At 44.0% G+C, this 16,622-nt stretch overlaps 1 protein-coding gene across 1 annotated transcript in view; it reads right to left on the bottom strand.

Annotated features, from left to right (window-relative positions):
- The window catches only part of GRIK3 (glutamate ionotropic receptor kainate type subunit 3), a 669,988-nt gene that overhangs the window by 51,410 nt on the left and 601,956 nt on the right, over positions 1-16,622 (bottom strand). The gene's annotated exons all lie outside the window — the stretch shown is intronic.

The raw sequence follows: 16,622 nt of genomic DNA, 5'->3' as shown, positions 1-16,622 counted from the left end.
TTAACCCTTACAGTACTTATCAGCTGCTGTTTGCTCCAGCTGAAGTTCTTTTCTTTTTGAATTTCCTTTCTGTCTGACCACAGTGCTCTCTGCTGACACCTCTGTCCATTTTAGGAACTGTCCAGAGTAGGAGCAAATCCTTATAGCAAACTTATTCTGCTCCAGACAGTTCCTTAAATTCACAGTGTCAGCAGAGAGCACTGTGGTCAGACAGAAAGGAAATTCAAAAAAAAAGAACTTCCTGTGGAGCATACAGCAGCTGATAAGTACTGGAAGGATTGAGATTTTAAATAGAAGTAATTTACAAATCTATGCAAAAGAAATGAAAGGTGCTCACCTAGCCTTTAATACCAAAAACCGAGCAAAACCTGTATAAACACCTATACCCTAGGTGTTAAATAATGTACATTTAGGAAAAGAATGACAGTGCTCAAAGTTAGGGTGGGTTCGCACTACGTTTTCTCCCATACGGGAGCGCATATGGCAGGGGGGAGCTAAAACCTCGCGCTCCCGTATGCCTTCGTATGCGCTGCCGTATGTCATTCATTTCAATGAGCCGGCCGGAGTGAAACGTTCGGTCCGGTCGGCTCATTTTTGCGCCGTATGCGCTTTTACAACCGGACTTAAAACTGTGGTCAACCACGGTTTGAGGTCCGGTTGTAAAAGCGCATACGGCGCAAAAATGAGCCGACCGGACCGAACGTTTCACTCCGGCGGGCTCATTGAAATGAATGACATACGGGAGCGCATACGAAGGCATACGGGAGCGCGAGGTTTTAGCTCCCCCCTGTCGTATGCGCTCCCGTATGGGAGAAAACGTAGTGTGAACCCAGCCTTATATGGATATAATATCTCAAGTATGTGTTTATTAAAAGTAACAATATAAAAAATACATAAAATATATAGCCATCTGAAAAGCCACAGGGCCCTTGAGGGTGACCTCTAGCTATATAAAAATAATGATTAAAACGTGAAATAATGATACTAATAATGGGGAATAGGTAAAATATATAGTGCCATGGGAACTGCTGCTGCAATCAAGTGCAAAAGAATAAAAATCCAACATTAAAGTTAGTAGGGAATTGTGCCACTTGTAGTCCATGCACATAAATGATTTACACTTTCTGGTGATTATACATCACTAATTCCAGCAAGGAATTTGATAATGCGCTTGCTCCGGCAACTGATAGTTAATATTCAGCAAGTTAGAAATAATGTCACAGTGGTTCGATGCGGTGCGGTCCTGCAGCTCCTGAAGTTGACAGCACAACTCTGATGTTACAGGCTGTGTAAGTTGTATCTTGCTGATCTTCTACAGCAGCGTGCAGGTACTGTCAACTGAATGATCCTTGGAGATGTGTGGACCTCTGCTCTGCGGCAGGTATAAGTAGCCCTGGCGTCCTCGTGTCTTTGAGCGCGAGGGGTGCTTGATTGGCAGGGCACTATCTGTCCAAGGCACCTGTAGCAGTATGCTGGGCAGCAGCAGACCTCACTGGGCAATGATGAAATACGATTAATATTCAGGCTGGACTAGTTTCAGCATCTCCATAGATCCTTTCTTCAGCAGCTATAATATATTGTGGTGAAAAAAGGGGGACTAGCTACCAAGTATATATAGGCACATCTTCAACTAATTAGAATGGATCAAGGTTATAGTGAAAACCAGACATGGAATAAATGCCAACCTGGATTACAGGTGACTAAAAAATGCAAACAGAAAATGTAGAGAATTAGGTAACAAACATAATGAAAATGCACTAGTTGGCCGTCTAATTAAGCTTATGCAAAGATGGAAATAGTGATATTTGCAATAAATAAAATTGACAAAATGTGTCAAAATTATATATATATATATATATATATATATATATATATATAGAACTATATATGTATATATACATAAATATAAGAGTGGGACATCAAGAAGAGAAATGATGAGAATAAATTTTCTTAGTGCATATAGATGAAGATGAATAGAGAAGAAAAAAATGTATAAAAATTCAAATTAAAAATAAAATAAAAGAGAAATAAAGAGAAAAATAAAATAAAGAATGAAAATTAGCATGTGGAAGTGATAATGTTGATTGAGGGATAGGAGGCAGGGAAACGCCCATGGGTCCTTCAGAGGACTGGTTAAACAGCCTGCCCTTGATGGACCATCAGGCCAGCTCGACCCCCCCCATTCAATTGTCCAAAAAAAACAAACAGTTCTAAGTCCGAATTTAACCCTCTCAGCATTAATGAATGTAATAAAGAATAAAGAATGGAAATTAGTATGTGGAAGTGGTAATGTTGATTGAGGGATAGGAGGAAGGGAAATGCCCATGGGTCCTTCAGAGCGCTGGAAAAACAGCCTGCCCCTGACGGACCATTAGGCCAGCCCGACCCCCCATTCAATTGTCTAAAAAATGAAACAGTCCGAATTTAATCCTCTCGGCATTAATTACTCAAATTCTAATTCCTGAATTGCATGAGCAAGGGAGCTGTTTATGTTATAAAATTTCCTTGCCATAAACAGTATATAGGCAGGACATCGCGTGCACTAAAAACACGTTTTCTTGAGCATAGGTATAATATTAAAAAGATTAAAAAGAATGACAAACACCCCTTGTCCTTGCACTTCAGAGACTTTCATAACAGCAAACCCTAATCAGCTTAGATATTCAGCGATTATGTCAGTCAAGCCGGACTGGCGTTTGGGCAATTACATTAATAAAATGTCTAGAGCAGAATCTCGCAAAATATTTGAATTTGAGTCATTAATGCTGAGAGGGTTAAATTCGGACTTAGAACTGTTTGGTTTTTTGGACAATTGAATGGGGCGGTCGAGCTCATGGGGCGGTCGAGATTATCAAATTCCTTGCTGGAATTAGCGATATTCATCTTGTGAGGACATCAGAATGTATAATCACCTGAAAGTGTAAAACATTTATGTGCACGGACTACAAGTGGCACAATTCCCTACTAACTTGAATGTTGGATTTTTATTCTTTTTCACTTGATTGCAGCAGCAGTTCCCATGGCACTATATCTTTTACCTATTTCCCATTATTAGTATCATTATTTCATGTTTTAATCATTATTTTTATATAGCTAGAGGTCACCCTCAAGGGCCCTGTGGCTTTTCAGACGGCTATATATTTTATGTATTTTTTATATTTTTAATAAACACTTACTTGAGACAGTTACTTAGAGCACTGTCATTCTTTTCCTTAATTTACAAATCTGTTTAACTTTCTGGCACCAGTTGATTAAACAAAAATGTTTTCCAGTGGAGTACCCCTTTAAGGGAACTACACTAATAACAACATTCATCTAGGTGCCACATTGTGAATCCACAGTGTAAAAACTGCACTGTATCCATAGTTATGGCATTTCTGTGCTCAATACATTGTACCCAGCTTGTGCCACCACAGAAACACACCTTCTAAATTTGAATGTGCATTTTTACAGGTATGACGTACTGTCGTTATCAATTGCTGCCTGAGCACACAGCAGTGCTTAACCTCTTCAGGACACAGGGCGTATGGATACGCCCTGCATTCCGAGTCCTTAAGGACCGAGGGCGTATCCATACGCCCGCGGGAAATCCGGTCCCCACCGCTAGCCGGTTGGGGACCGGAGCCGGATGCCTGCTGAAATCATCGTCAATTCAGACATGCAATTTTCTCCAATTCCGGGCTGATCGGGTCTCTGGTGACCCGATCACCCGGAAAATAGGGCTGATCGGAGTTGTCAGCAACAGCCCTGATCAGCCTAAAGGATAGGAGTGAGGTCGCAAAGCTGCGATCTCCTCCTATACCCTGGCATTAGTCAGAACGGAGTTCTGACCAATGGCAGCGCAGGACAGGGGGTTGCCATGGCAACCCCCCGTTCTGCCCGCCCCTGGATGTCGAGGGGCTCTGGGAAGAAGATGGAGGCCTGTACCTGCAGGAGAATATGCCTGGGGACCTGGGATCTTCGCTGGAGCCTGCTAGATCCTGATCAGGTAGGGAATCGACAGTGAGGGGGGGGGGGGGAATTGAAAGGGAAAGTAAATTGATCTTTACTGTGGCAACCACTAGGGGGGCCAAACTGCAACTCCCAGCATGCCCAGAGAGCCAAAGGCTGTCTGGGCATGCTGGGAGTTGTAGTTTTTCAACATCTGGAGGGTCACAGTTTGGAGTACACTGTTACAGTGGTGCCCAAACGGTAGCCCTCCAGATGTTGCCAAACTACAACTCTCAGCATGCCTCGACTGCCCAGGCATGCTGGGAGTTGTAGTTCTGTAACATCTGTCCCTTCAGATTTAGCAATTTTCATGACATTTTTGAAAATTGCTGCTCTACTTTGAAGCCCTCTAATTTTTTCAAAAAGCAAAAATATGTCAATTTTATGATGCCAACATAAAGTGGACATATTGTGTTTGTGAAGAAAAATAATTTTTTTTTTAAATATCCATTTTCCTTACAATTAGAGAGCTTCAAAGTTAGAAAAATGCAAAATTTTCAAAATTTTCATGAAATTTTGTGATTTTTCACCAAAAAAGGATGCAATTAACGCCGAAAATTTACCACCAAAATAAAGTAGAATATGTCACGAAAAAACAATCTCAGAATCAGAATATTCAGAATATTCAGTTTTCGCGTTATTAATTGGTAAATTGATGGTGGTCATAATTGCGAAAAAGGGCTCAGTCCTTAAGGTGAAAAAGGGCTGCGTCCTTAAGGGGTTGAAGAGAACCTGCCCGGTACCCCTGGCCTTATACACTGGAACTTTGAATGGGATGGGCCATCACTGGTATTCAGTCATGGGGAAGCTCCAGTCATGCTCACAATACCCTCCTCCCACCTAGACAAACATGACTGATATGGTTAATGCTAGGGATCGATCGATTATCGGTTTGGCCGATATTATCGGGCGATAATCACGATTTTGGGCATTATCGGTATCGGCAATTACCTTGCCGATATGCCGATAATGCCCCGACCCCCGCACCGCCCCAACCGCACCGCGACCGCCCCCCCCCCACAACCCGCCGCACCGCCCCCCCACCGACCCGCCGCACCGCGTCGCACCCCCTACCACACCGCCCCAGTCCCATTGCCTCCCCCATCCCCAGTTTTATAATTACCTGTTCCCGGGCCCGGGGTCAACACTACTTCTGGCTCCTGCTGGGTCCTGCGTTACGCTGTGCGCAATTACAAGTGACGCGACGTGACGTCACCGTCAGTGCGCTCATTGAGAGCTCAGGAGGACACCATCGTAGCCAGATGTAGAGTGGACCCCGGGCCCCGGGAACAGGTAATTACAAAACCGGGGATTGGGGAGCAATGGGTGCGGTGCGGTGGGGGGTGCGACGCAGCGCGGTGCAGTGGGGCGGTAGGGGGCACTGAGCGGTGCCGCGGGGTGGGGGGCGGTGGTGGTGGCGGTGATAGGACTCAGGACCCCCGGACAGGCATGGGGAGAGAAGCGGTTGGCGGCGGCGGTCTATGGCACCGCAAAAGCCTCTGCAGTTCATTGATTTAAAGCGCCCGCTTTAAATCAATGATCTGCAGTGGTGGTGGGGGGTAAATAGCTGATAACTTATACTGGAACATCGGTATAAGTTATCGGCTATTGGCCCTAACCTCCACAGATTATCGGTATCGGCCCTAAAAAAAGATATCGGTCGATCCCTAGTTAAAGCCCTGCACTCAAGCTCTCAATCAAGCCTGTCTGGCAGATGGAGGGCATGGCGAGCATAAACAGAAGCTACCACATCCCCACATCCACACAGTTACATCCCCATCACTAATCCGTAGTTTAAACCTTTCTACAAATTTTATGTAAATTTTACCTAAACTTTATACAAACTTTAATAATATTTTGTATCATGCTTTTGTCGTCACATGCATCTGTAGCACAACACTTATTGTCTCTCTCACAGCAGTAAGGGGTGGCGGAACAAGTTTAGTAATAAGCAAAATATGGCTACTGTTATGTCCAGTGCTCTGGCCAGACATGCTGGCCGTGAGCGCTTTCCTTCTCTCCCGGGATGCACCTGCATGTGAATCCCAGCCCATCAGTCACCTCCTCTCTCTGCTGTCCCTTCTGTCCTCTCGCAAAACCGGCGTGCGTGCCCCCGCCTCCTAGGGCGCATGCACCGGAGCTCTCAGATTTAAAGGCCCGTAATTATGACATTCACCTGCATCTTTTCTATGAGTAACTGCACCTCCTACTAACCCCTGGCAGATCTCTGTTTGCCATAGTGACCTAGTGAAATCTATTCAGTGTCTTGCCTTGCCAGTTCCTAACCCCTCAGTTCCGTGACCTGACCTTGCTCCCGTGCCACTTACCTATTGACCTGCTGCTACGTTCCTGACTTCGCACATGTGCCTCCTGCCCTGACCTTCTGCTATCCAGACCACGAGTTGCCGTATTCCTCTAGTGCCTCAAATCTCCTCAGCCACCTGTGTGGTCGAATCGTGCCAGGGGTAGCGACCTGGGTGCCGCCTACCGCAGGAAATCCATGCCGCTTTGCTGTGGGCTCTGGTGAAGACCAGCGGCACCTTAGACTCCGCTCCCTGGCATGGCCCATGTCATCTACCACACAGGTCCAGCGGATCCACTACTACCCTGAGTGCTACAGCCTACTGCCATGAGTCTTACAGCTACCTAGACTTTTTGAGGTCAGTACCAATTGCTATTCTTCTCTACTCTAAAACATTGCTTGCTCCAGCAGAAGTACAGGCTATGGAAGCTGAGATCTGTCAGTAATGATTGACCAATCATAGCAATTTTGATAATGGGGTACGCTGTTGTCAAAAACAGAAGACATTACTGCTCTGTCACCCTTGTAATCTGCTAAAAACATGCTTTAACAGTCCTTTAGTTTATGTTGGCCTTACATTGAGGATGTGATAGAATGTCATGGGGAAATAAGGCATAAAAGTGATGGACCTGTAATTAAAAAAAATTGAATCTATTATTTTCCCATTTGGGGATTTTTCCTCAGAATCCCTACACATGTATTCAGTGCTAGGAAGACTTATCTGAATGCACTGATTCTTATTGGCTTCTGCCAGTGTACAAGTGATTGCAAGTGGTGGGACTCAGTTACTAAGCATGTGTCATCACCAGCAACAGACACATTAGCTAAATGTTCTATAAAGAAATAATAATAACACCAGAGGGCATCATAACAAGTGTGCAACAGCAAATGTCTAATGTAGTCTGCGATCTTAAAGAGTGTGATCATATGTATTTCTAGGACATTATCTTTAAATAATGAAACTGCACAGATACTGTAGATGCACAACCAGGAATGTCTTTTTTCGAAAATATCTTTCTTTCATGGACATATGGATAACTGTACTTTATTGATATATTCATTCTGAAGAAAAGTTAGAAAATATAAAGCAAGTAATTCCACTATCGTAGGAACAGAGCTCCTGTTTTATTTACAGCTGCAGAAATCTTTTTGCTATAATCTGGAGGGGTGACCTTGCGTTGATTGCTCTGATGAAGTGACCTCTGCCAGTCACAAGCACTAAGCTCTTGTGGATCAAAGAAGTGTCATTAATACAATGTCACCCCTTCCAGTATAGATAGAATAAGTCACTCAGCAAACAGAACTGCGGGCTAACTCTCACACTGCATCAAAGATAAAAGGTATGAAACTTTTATGCTGTGAAGTGCACTCTGAAGAAAGACTTCTGAAGCCTTGAGAACCAAGTATAAAGTATTGATAAACTGCTACGTGAAACGCATCCAATTCCACTAATCAGAATTCAGCTTTGCAGCTCATAATTAGCGTTGAGAATGTAGATGCTTATACCAAGTGGGAATTCGCCGTTACATTGCTTTTACAGAAGAAATGCACGAGTTGAGTCAAAGAGGTTACATACTGTGAGAGCACTCTAAAGACACAACAAATGAGGTTAATTTTCATCAAAACTGTGCACCAAAGAACGTCTTAGATGCAGAACTCAATAAAGGTCTTGCAGTATAATTTATGATATTGTACATAATGCAATGTGTTTAGCATCCCAACTCAGTACCTAATCCTTACCATGTACATGTAATGTTTAATGTGTCTAGAACCTTTATTTTTTTTTTATTACTCTTTTAATTCAGCTCACTAGTCTGAATTCCTCTCAAAGGAAGGGGGCGTGGCCTCACTGTGCAGGTCTCCGCCCCCTTCCTCAATATGCTGTCTGCTCACATCTCTCCTAGCATTAGCAAAACGACAACTCCCAGCTTGTCCTCACTGACAGTAGCGGGACACAAGATGACAGTAGGAGGATTTTTCCTCCAGCTGTGAGTCCTGTGCTCACAGCTGTCAATCAAGGAAGTGTGTCCATGACATAGGTGATGATGCATGGACACAGCAGGACTAGTATGTGTCCAAGCATGCAGGGGGGGGGGCAGTTGTTTTACTGGCTTTTTCAGTATGAAATACTGAAAATTTTCTAATGAAAGCAATTGCAAAACCTATTGCATGCTTTACAACATATCAAAAATTTTGTATCTGACAGTGCCCATTTAAGATCTCTTGTATATCTCAATATTTTATCTTTAAAATTGATTGTTTGGAATATGATTGGAATATGAATTGATTGGGATATGATATATATCAAATTTGATATATAAAATATTGTCAGTATGTAAAGGCAATTACATACTTACAATATACAGAAAAAAGGTAAATAAACTGTATAACTGTAAGATCCTGAAATAACTTTGATTCTATAGACTATTAGACAAGCTGCATCTCTCCAGTTCATGTAAAACAACTCAGAGAAGGTTATGTCCCAGAGGTTGTAGTTTGGCAATCACTGAAAAGAAGCAGGAACATTTGTGCAGTCCATACATTGGGAAAAAATATATGAAGACTTAATGGTCGATAAAATAAAATCAGGAACTCAAAGCATCTTTCAGAATGACTGTAGAAGTAACGTGATTCAAAGATCAGAAAGAAAGTTTTAACCTCGTATGAGTGCTTCTCCCAAAGGGTCACAGCAATACCTGTACGGAGCAACACTGAGTATTTGTTCTATTTAAAGCAACGTGTTTCAAGCCCAAATCAGGCCTGATGAAATGCTTGAAACTCCTGAAACCTGTTGCTTTTAATAGAATAAATACTCAGTGTTTGTCCTTATTGGAACTGATGTGATCCTTTGGGAGAATCCTCGATACAACATATAAATTTCCTTTCTGCTCCGTGAATCTCCTTCATGCTGCTTCCACAGTCTACAGCAAAGCTTGGAAGAACCATAAGATTTCTGACCCTTTACTTTTAAAGGTCTGCAAAGGTATTTAGCTCTGATTTCAACCAGACTAGGTAAGAGGCCACATTTGCGTCACTAGGTGCAACCATTATATCTTTCCTTTTCTATATCTTTCAAAATGATTTTCCTAGGAGGAATAAATTGACATAAGTTTTGGTACATATATGTGTAAATCATATTTTACTAGAATAACTGGTATTCTGTAATATGTATAGCTGAATTCCTAAAGACGTAGTAGCATTCTATATAAACAGATATAGTGATCATAATGTGAACACATAGGCAGACCTCATGGGCAGAGGCATTATTTTTTCACAATTTAATAAAAACCTGTAGCCAGCTAAAAAAAAAACTTAAATGGTCACCATTAGAGATGAGCGAAATTTTGAAAATTTCGATTCCAACGATTCGCAGAATTTTTCGCATTTTTTCTCTCGTTTCGATCCAAATTTATTTGTGGCGGATCTATATTAAAAACTGCTATTTCTGGCCTACAGATAGCCTCAATAGGGGTGTAGACCACTTTGCTGTGTTCTAAAACACATATGGAGTGTGCTGGGGTAGTGAAATAATACAGGCATCATTTTTAGAATCACTGCAGCAGAGAGGCACAATGACAGCTTGGATGAGACTGAAGCATGAGGAGACGAATAGTGGCGGAATGACACAGCGTGGAGGTGTTGGCAGCATGAGGAGACAAATAGTGGCTGAATGACACAGCGTGGAGGTGTTGGCAGCATGATGAGACCATATAGTGGCTGAATGACACAGTCTGGAGCAGGCAGCAGCATGAGTAGACACTAGGGCTTCACAATCCTTAAGATTAAAAGATGAATATTGAAATTTAAATTGAAGATTTATGGTAGCTAGTGCCACCATAAAAAAAATTAATTCCATGCCTAGGCCCAGCAGCATCAGTAAACCATATATTGGCTGAATGACACAGCCTGGAGTTGGCTGAACACGAGGAGACCATATTTTGTCTGAATGGCACAGCAAGGAGTTGGCAATAGCAAGAATAGACACTAGGGCTTCCCAATCCCAAAGATTAAAAGATGAATTCTGAAATTTAAACTGAAGGTTTTGAGAAGCTAGTGCTACCATAACAACATTTTTATTCCCAGGCCCAGCAGCATCAGCAAACCATATATTGCCTAAATTACACACCCTGGAGTTGGCTGAAGCATGAGGAGACCATATAGTGGATGAATGGCACAGTCTGGAGTTGACAGCATCATGAGTAGACACTAGGGTTTCACAATCCCTAAGATTAAAAGATGAATTCTGAAATTTAAACTGAAGATTTTGGGTAGCTACTGCTGCCATAATAAAATGTTTATTCCCAGACCCATATAGTGGCTGAATGACTGCCTGGAGTTTGTGGCAGCATGGGGAGACCATATAGTGTCTGAATGGCACAGCCTGGAGTTGGCGGCAGATGAGGAGACAATAGGGCCTCACAATCTCTAAGACTAAAAGATGAATTTTGAAATTTCCATTGAAGATGTATGGTACCTAGTGCTACCATAAACATAAATAGGTAATGTCCTAGGCCCAGCAGCATCACTAAACCATGTAGTTGCTGAATGACACAGACAGGAGCTGGCTGAAGCATCAGTAAACCATATATTGGAAGAAAGGAAAAGCCTTGAGGTGGCTGAAGCATGAGGAGACCATATAGTGGCTGAATGACACAGCTTAGAGTTGGCTGAAGCATGAGAAGAGACAATATAGTGGCTGAATGAGACAGCCTGGAGGTGGCAGCAGCATCAGGAGTCCTGAAAGTGACCCGGTGAATGAGTGGTGCGGTGGGTGGCAATACCAATACCCAGTAATGAAGGTGGGTGAAAAAAGGTCTGATGCAGAGGAATGTTTATAACTGGGGAGCAGCGCCTTAAATCTGTTTGGCACTATCCATATTTGTTAAGTGGTGGTGTAGCACCATGATCAATCTACTCTCATGCGTCAGGAATTGGTGGGTGGAATTCCTGGCTGATCCATGCCTGGTTCATCTTCATAAAGGTGAGTCTCTCCACATTTTTTGTGCACAGACGAGCTCTCCTTGGGGTGACTATGGCCCCCCACTGCACTAAACAACAGCTCTAATGGCACACAAGCTGTAGGACAGCTTTTCATGGGCAAACTCTGCTAGTTGCGGCCATAAATCAAGTTTGGCTGTCCAGAAGTCCAGCGGATCTTCAAGGTGTGTTGGTATGGGCATGTCAAGATATGCCACCAACTGCTGGTTCAGGTCCTGCTCCAGGTCTACCTGCTGCTAATGAGTTGCTTCACTGTGCGAGTGAAGAAAGCTACTCAAACCGCAGGTGTCAGGTATGAGCTGCCACTGGTTCACATTGAAGTTACAAAGGGGAGTACCCCTATCCGCTTGGATCATCAAGAAATTGGTGATGACTTTTCTCTGTTCGTACAGTCGGTCCAACATATGGAGGGTGGAATTCCAATGTGTGGCAACATCACAAATCAGACTATGTTGTGGGATACAGTTCTGACGCTGCAGCTCAAGGAGGGTGTGCTTTGCGGTGTACGAGTGACTGAAGTGCATGCAAAGTTTCCTTCCCATTGTTAGGATGTTTTGAAAATGAGGGGAACATTTCAGGAACTGCTTCCCAATCACATTGAACACGTGTGCCATGCAGGGCGCATGACTCAGTCTTCCCAGTGGCAGCCCATGCAAGATGTTCTTCCCGTTGTTGGTCACCATGGTTCCCATTTCCAGTTTCCGTGGAGTAAGCCATGCTCCGATTTCTTTCCTTCCCTGTGTGACTCTTTTTGCTAAGACAAACCATGTGAAGAACAGTGGGACAACGCCGTGCCCTTCACACATGGTATGTTGAAGGGCTACTGAGACTTGTCTGGGCAGTGGAGGCTGAGAACACAGTGGAGGATGAGGAGGTGGAGTCACACACTGTCACAAGACCAACGGGCTGAGATTGTGAAGGATGAAGCGGCATGACCTGTCCAAGTTGGGGTTGTGGCTGTGCATGAACCACATTCACACAGTAAGCCGTAAATGACATGTATTGTCCCTGACCGTAGCTACAGCTCCAGATGTCGACGCTGCCGTGCACTTTAGTACACACCGACAGTCTCAAGGACTGAACCAACTTCTCTTCCACAAAATTGTGCAGGGCGGGTACTGCCTTCTTCACAAAGAAATGACGGCTTGGCACAAGCCACCACTTAAAAAGGGAGGGACTGCAGCACCAGCAACTTAGACAGGGGCACATTCAGCTTCTGCGCCATTGGATGAGTGGGCGCAAACTGTTATCTCATGGACATGGCTTCGCCGATGGATTGTTGGCAGAATGGCTGACTAAAAGTTGGAGGAGCAGGAGCATCTGGAGCGACAGAAGGAGGTTATGACACACAGCTCCCTTTGGCTGAATTGGTGGAGCCTTGGCTAGCTGAAAGAGGGAGCGGCGTGCCACTGGGTGATGCAGCAGGCTGGACCACTACATCGGAGCCTTGGTTCTCCCAGGCTGCTTTATGGTGGCAAAGCATATGTTGACGCAAGGCCGTGGTGCCAACATTGGGACCCTGGCCATGCTTCACCTTTTGCCAACATATCTTGCATGTGGCTATGTGAACCTCCACCGGATGTTTGATGAAAAACTGCCACACCGGCGAGTAGCTGATTTTTCCACCAACAGTCTGCACTAATTGACTGCTACTGCCGCCATCTCCAGGAACCCCTGTTTAAAAACCTCCCGGAAAGGTAGGTTGCCGCGAAGCAGGTGGTCTCCCCAGGCAAGTTTCGCTCCAGAATTTCCACTTCTGCCACCATGCTGACTGCCAACCATGCTAGCGCCTTGCTGGCTCAGCTGCTGCCTCACAGGCAACCTGCAACTCTCTTCTCCTTATGATGATGAATCCCCTTCGGCACTCGGCTCCCAATTGTGATCGGCTTCATCATCATCATCAACAAGTGTCTTCACGTCACTGATGTCCTCAGGTTCCTTGAAGGTGTTTGCTTCAGGACCCTGAACCCAGGCCACACTGCCTTCCACGTCACTCTCCTCATCCCTACTTGCCCGCCTAGCGGTGGAAGCGGTGGATGTCTCCTCCGCCTCTTGGCTGGGCAGTAGCTGCTAACTGTCCTCTATTAGATCGTCCTCAGTGAATAGTGGAGCTGAACTCACAGCATAAGATACCTCTGTAGAGGAGGAACAGCATAGGACAGCGACAGTGGAAGGACAGGGACTGCCATGCCAACTGTGGGTTGTGTCTGAGGAACTTATGATAAACTTATGATAAAGTGGATGACCGTGTTAACCAATCGACGATGGCAGATGGGCTGCTGGTCGAGACACGACTGCTAGCTGAAAACTGGAGCTCAGGCCTCTCCCTGCGACTCCTGCTGCCACTCACCCCAGTCTGCTGCGACCTCTGCCTGAAGGATTTAGGCCTCTGCCACTCCTCTGTGCATGTCCTGGCACTTCTCTGCCTGACATACTTAGTGCGTATATGAGGGGAGTACAATACACTTCACTACGCTTAAAACAGTACTTGTCTAGAACAGCAGCAGGTGTGCACTTTTGCCTGGACTTTCACAGTATGTAGGCCCTTGACAGATTAACAGGTACAAAATAGTACACTACTTAGATGTAGGTATGTGGTATGCACTTATAAGGGCAGAAAAATGTGCTACAGTACCCTTAAAAAAAACGTATTCTTGTAAAACACCAGCAGTACACAGTGCTGCAGCAAAAAGAAAGCTGTGTACTAAACACAAAATTGCACTATGTCAAAGACTATTAGAAATGGACTGCTGTGTATTATACCGTCTACAGACTAGTATAACCAGCAGATGATTTTTTGTGGAACAAAGACACTGAATTGCGCTGAATAATTATTCCTGCCTCCTCTGCTAAGGTTTATGAAGTTGAGGCAGCTTGTTGAAATGTATGAGGCAACACGCAGCTATCTGCCCCTCTCTGTAATACTATGCCGAAGAAAGTGACTGGAAGGTTAATGACTGCAGCTGCAGTAAAAATCCTTTTCAGTGAAAAAAAAACAATGCTGTCCACGAGAACGCTGATGTGACTAGGAGAATGTTAAACGCTGCTGGAATGCGCTTTTCTCTGCTGTAACACACACACAGGCTGTCCGTCCTATCTCTCTGCAGTGTAATGAATGAAGTGAGGAGCCGGAATTATGGCTGCTGATTATATGGCTGTGACATCACAGGGGTGACTGGCTGCTGATAGGCTGCATCCTGCATGTGATTCAGGGTCATCCCGCCTACTTCCCTTCCCGCCTTCCCAGCGTACCTTGCCCCATGTACTGACATGTGGATCAGCCATTTTAGATGCCTTGGAGCCTGAACTGCAGTAAATGGAGTTTAAAGAAGCGATTTGCGCTATAGAATTGCGGCGATATTCGTATTTGTTTTTCATCAAATATGTCCTGAAATTCGTAATGAATTTGGGTTCGTCAGCTTCAATTCGCTAATCTCTAGTCACCATTGTTTCAACATAGTTTGCATAAATCTCAAAAGCAATGTCGAAAACATTATTAAATACTGAAACATTATTGGAGATGAGAATTTTTTTTTAGAAGTTTGGTTTAGAGGCTCCCTAAACTTTTTGAAAAAGTTTGGTTGGCGGTGAACAGGTTCTCCATGTACCAGTGATGAAGGAAAAAGCCTCAAAACACATGTATAATGCTGTCTTAGAGCACTAAAGCAGTTTATAACAATGCTAGGATCAACTAGAAATGTATTTGTGGTGCCTTGGGGGGTTGTATGACAGTTTGGGTGTTGCTGTGAGGTATAATTAACTCTTGTCAGTGACACCAGGGTGAGGGTTAATACTGTGATGCTTGGCCTATCGCCACCCTTCCCAAAAGCGATAGGGAGATGTAGAATAAATGTAATGTCCACAACCAGAGCTTTGCTGAAAACTTTCGGAAACTTTACTGAAGATTTTCCGTAACATGGGTTAACAGGAACAGTCCTTATAACAAAGTCTATGTACAGCTTAGCTGAGATTGACATATGGTTGGGACTTTAATAAATTCCTTAGATTAGTAGGATTTAGTATGCGCAGATCCACTGGATTTAGGGTTATGTTTAGGTCCAGGGTCCTTGCTGGAAGTAGCGGGGAAGTTTATAAGAACTCACTGTTTAGCTTAAGGCCGAGGCCGGCAGGCTGTGGCCAAGTATATGTTGTTGTAAGTTGCGCAGATCTTGACTTTCCAACGATATGGAACCCAAGAGAGCGTCTATTGGCTGCAGCTCCCTTATGTGGGCAAGCGCTGACCATTTTAGGATTGGTTCACACCATCTGTCAATCAGCTTTACAAGGCATTGTGGGTAACACATGACCCAGAACCTCCAAAGGTCCTTTTACCTACCATAGAGACTAAACCACAGTCACATGACCCGCAGGCCCTGCAACGCTATGCACGGTTAGCATACTCTTTCTATACAGTATTTACATTTAATTTAGGAATATATTAACTATATGAGGGGTGACTAGGCGATGACTAAAGAAGCGGAACCCCACAGTTACTAGGAACTCTGACTTTGAGGACCCCTAACCAAAGTACGGTATGCAATACGGTACCGGGACACCACATATTCAAGTAGATTTAAAGTTGTTTTAAGGCCAAGTTATGGCAATATACAATAACCCATGGTAACAGTTTGTTTAAAAATACTGCACTAGAAGAATTTCTACGCTTTTAAAAATAAAGCTTCATAAAGTATCCCTTTCTGTTGGCAGATGCCTGTCACTGTGAAAATACACACAAAGGTATCGGAAGACGCAATGGTACACCATCACCGATTGTGCCCTTCCTATTTTTTTCTAGTCTGCAGTTGCAGTAGTGTCGTCACGTAATCAGACCAACAGGCCCGCTGACAACCTCATCAAACTCCTCCTCATAGTCCTCACCACTCCTCTCAATATGAATTTCTGATGTCTGATCATGGGCTTCTTGCTCCCCCTCCACATATCCACCATGATGCCTTGCAGTGTCACCACATGATCTGTTTGTCTGTCCTCTCTAAGCTTTCTTTTCAAGATGGTAGTGGATAGGGTTTTATCAGTCTCTATAACCCACCCCTATTCTGTCTACTGATTGGCCTGGGAGCTGTATATCACATAATGCAAGCAAGTTTTAGATAATCTGGGGTCATATGATCTTGCTGATAGCTGCAAGGTATGCTGGGCTACCCTGACATTATCTCAGTGTTCCTAGTACTTCCTTGCGCAAGCTGAGCTTAACAAAGTTCAAAAGTTCTGTGCAAGACTCGGTTTGCTGGGTTCGGCTTGCTCATCTCTTGTTATTATTTATCCTATCAGAGAAAAATAATTTCTCCTCTAATCCTCACGAAGAAGAGGGTCT

This window comes from Hyla sarda, chromosome 2 (assembly GCF_029499605.1).
Source record: "Hyla sarda isolate aHylSar1 chromosome 2, aHylSar1.hap1, whole genome shotgun sequence".
Lineage (NCBI taxonomy): Eukaryota > Metazoa > Chordata > Amphibia > Anura > Hylidae > Hyla > Hyla sarda.
This window is presented reverse-complemented; position numbering and strand designations above follow the sequence as displayed.